This window comes from Oxyura jamaicensis, chromosome Z (assembly GCF_011077185.1).
Source record: "Oxyura jamaicensis isolate SHBP4307 breed ruddy duck chromosome Z, BPBGC_Ojam_1.0, whole genome shotgun sequence".
NCBI lineage: Eukaryota > Metazoa > Chordata > Aves > Anseriformes > Anatidae > Oxyura > Oxyura jamaicensis.
Genome location: NC_048926.1, coordinates 26,597,019 through 26,600,888, shown reverse-complemented (window position 1 = coordinate 26,600,888; position 3,870 = coordinate 26,597,019). Strand labels below are relative to the sequence as shown.

At 37.5% G+C, this 3,870-nt stretch overlaps 1 long non-coding RNA gene across 1 annotated transcript in view; it reads right to left on the bottom strand.

The window, feature by feature from the left end:
- Positions 1–1,426: 1,426 nt before the first annotated feature.
- LOC118155735 overlaps positions 1,427–3,870 on the bottom strand; it is a 9,000-nt gene continuing 6,556 nt past the window's right edge. Inside the window, exons 2-3 of the long non-coding RNA XR_004745991.1 lie at positions 1,743–1,854; positions 1,427–1,489 (exon numbers count right to left, since the gene is read on the bottom strand). This is a non-coding gene — a long non-coding RNA (uncharacterized LOC118155735). The remainder of the gene's footprint in view (positions 1,490–1,742; positions 1,855–3,870) is intronic.

The window sequence follows — 3,870 nt, the reverse complement described above, 5'->3', positions numbered from 1 at the left end:
CCATTCTGGGCATTGCTTATAACCAGAGAGTGTGATCCTAGTCTGTGAAACCCACATAAGCTCTACTGTCAAGACAAGCTTTGGCAATTAAAAAAAAAATAAAATTAAATTAAAAAAAATAATAATAAGTTGGCCTTTTTACCAATTAGCATTGCTATCTTTAGAATTAAATACACATCTCCACCCAGTTTGGGTAAAAGCTCATACAATGGTATTTTAATATTAAATCTTCCAGTCTTCTAGGTTTACATACTGGTCTTTTGTCTTTTTTGGCAGGAAAATAAGAGATACATTGTGGTTGGACTTTTCTTTTTTATTTTTTTTTCTTTTACTGTTGGAGCTAGTCAGGTGCTGCATTGATGGGAATAATGTTTATTAACCTGCCACTCAAAAAGACGTTGAAAGATTAATTACGAAGTTTTGTTCAGTGTATTATGAATCACCGTGTTCAAAAATCAGACTTGCTGCACAAGTATGTCATTCTAGAGAGACACTCAACATTTAAGATTAAACATCTTTTTTAGAAAAAATCTATCTTCTTCAGGAAAAGCACTAGTAAGTTTCAGTGTTTCCTATCTTAAAGGCAGTAGAAAATTGCATTTTTATAATAGGGAAAATTATTTTTCTTTTTTTTTAATTATTAGAACAATTAGTTCTAGTTATGCTTGCACTTATGTCTTATATAAGAGTATGCTATAAATTGTATAGTATTTTGCATCATATATGAACACTCTGTAAAATATTAAAAAAAAAACAAACAACTGTGGCATGAGTTTGAAATGACATCAGCAATTATGAAAATACTACTGATGAGCTAAGCAGTGGTTTGAGAACACTCTATTTGTACCAGGTTCTATACTGCCAAGTCACTGTCTTAAAGAACACAAGAAAACACTGTCTGTAAAATTAACTTACATTTTTTCTAGAAAGCAAATCCCTGGAAACTTATAATTATATGACTCTAATTTCTGATTGGCCACAAGTGCTAAATAATCACCAGGACTTTTTCCCATTCTTTTTAATAACCTCTATTCAAGCAGGATTTATTCTGATGCATTTAAACACTTGGACATGGCACTACATTTCTCGAGAGACATTTTAAAGCTACGTCAAAACTATGCTAACCTGTTACGTCTGTACAGAAAAAACATCACAAAATTGGTCTAACATCTTAATACAGTCTGTAGGTAGAGGATATATTCCCATCTCCCTGAAGATCATATCTGTCCAATAGTATAAACATACATTTTTTGTCCTTGTAGATAAATGAAAAAGCAGACTGAAATACTGCTCATCATAGAATGGCTCAGGTTGGAAAGGACTTTAAAGATCATCTTAGTCTAACCCCCTGCCATGGACAGGGACACCTCCCACTAGATCATGTTGGCCAAGGCCCCATCCAGCCTGATCTTGAACACCTCCAGAGTGGGGCATCCACAGTTTCTCTGGACAGCATCCACAGCTTCTTGAGGCATCCTGAGAGTGCAATCTAGCAGGTGACAGGGAAAAAGGAAAACAAACAAACAAACAAAAAATCAGAGACCTTGAGCATAGATTTCAATGTGCATTCACTCTGAGAATTCTGAAAGGTTGGTTGAAGCCATCAGGAGCCTCTCAGGTATGAGCACAGTTGGTCTATTATGACTGCAATTTTTATTGCAGTTACAGCTACACATTGCATATACAGGTGGGACTCAGCTGCCCAGGCTAAATGTGAAACCATGTTCTCAGTTGATATTTACCTTGATTTCAACTGTGAGTTGCTGGAGTTCAGCCCAATAGACATAGGTAGATTCCATGCAGGAAAGGGCAGGGATTCAATCTGCTGCACATAATTATCACCCTGGGGAAAGACTGAAAAGAGAGGAATGAGCCAGAAACTCCAGAGAAAAGGAGCAGCTGCAGAAGCCACAGGCCTTTCTGCTTCAGGTCTCTTCTTGTCAAATTTCTCAGTTAAGTCTGATCTTCAAGCACCTCCAGGGTTAGGCAGCTTCCTTTGCTAGGTGAATGCCAGTCACTTTACCAGGGGTAATTCTGAATCTTCAGAATCAACTCAGAAGTTCTCCAGTCCTGAGTATTCTGTGGATTATGCCAAAAACACACACATACACACACAAAGAGTGTCTGCAATAGCCCAGGAGGACACAGTCATTACCTTATGCCTAGTGTCATAGTTGCAAGAATTCATATTTGGAAAGAAGACTGACTAAATCACCATTTGAGGGGATGAATTAAAGCTACCCTTCCCTATTCTGCCCTGAGAAGCTTCAGCCAATTACCCAAGATTTGTACAAGTTATGGCCAGTTAATCTGCACATGCCCAGCTTCAATCAGCAGTAAAATATACCAGTACTTGTACAGACCACCATGAGGGTACCTGAGAAGATACCAGGGTGGGGGAATAGGGTGGCACAGAGTAACATCAAGGCAATGGAAAGAAGCTGAGGTGATACAAAGAGAAGGTGAGCACCATTTAGGGCATACACAGCACAAATCCTTTGAGAAATCAGGCTTCATTTGTTTCAAGGATTATGGTATGACCTGTTGAATTATGCTGCACACATAAGCATAGACAGTGGGAAGGGACTCATAATACATACATGCTTTGTGGTACTCTGATGCAATAGAAACACATTTAAATTTGTGCCATATTAAAAAGAAGTGACACTATGAATACTGATCAAAGCACAAAATCATGCCATCCTATGGAAATAGTCTTGGTCTAGACAGCCTGAGCAGACTCAGCTCATTAAAGAAGACACCACCCTCAGCCAAGAATTTAATGAGGACTTTCACAACACCCAGGCAAACATCCTAACTGGAACATATAAATGTCTGCATTGATAGTGAACAGTGCTCTGTTCTCTGCAACTGGAAGTGGATTTTATCTTCAAAATTAGCAAGAACTCAGGGTCTCTGGAGCATGATTTATTATTATTTTTTTTTTTACCAGACTGTGAGCTCCCAATCACTGTACTTTTGTTGACTAGAAAAGACATATTGAACACCAAGTGAGCAGAACCACTGACCTCAAAATAGAAGCCAGCAAGTTATTTTTTATCAAAGTTTGCTTATTCAGAAGTCAGCCATTAAATCAGACAAGCATCAGCAGCCTACAGTTGTTCCCCAACAGACTGCTAAGAAATCGAGGATCTCCACCAAGGATACAGTACACAATGTCATGTCATTTGCAAACAAAGTTTACACATAGTCTGGATATTGATCAGAGTCCATTATTTCAGCAACCTTATCCTAGACACATTTGAGAAGGGCTTTAGTATATAAAACAGTTAAAAGTTTGGGACCTCATTCATATCATCTAACACTGCCAAACTTTCATAAGTCACTTAAGATTTAAAGGACTACTCCTTCTTCCCCCTCCTTTAAGGTGCCTTTAAGTAACTTGTTCAAGAGAACTTTATATTTTTCTCTTTCAAGCCATTTAATTTGAGGAGTATGTAACTAGTGTCAAAAAATAGCAGGCAAACAATGGTTAATAAACTAAAATTTTATGAAATTCCAAATGTTAGTATAGCTCTGCTAAAACTAACCTCTGTGAAGCTTGCTGCCTCTTATTGGTATATTGACATAATTCAAAATATTATTGTTTCCTGAAATCTGGACAAACTCTTATTTATATAATTTCTGCATTTTCTGTAGTAAAACAGTGGACCTGGCAACTTAGAAAAAGCTCTGAATACAAATTTTGCATCCAACTTCGGTTTTCAAAGGAGAGCCATCATGCCAACCAGGTTTCCCTGACAATGGTTTGGCTTGACAGTTCAATGTTGCAAACAAAGCAGATAGTTGTGTGTTTTTTGGCTCCTTTCCTTTCCTTTCCTTTCCTTTCCTTTCCTTTCCTTTCCTTTC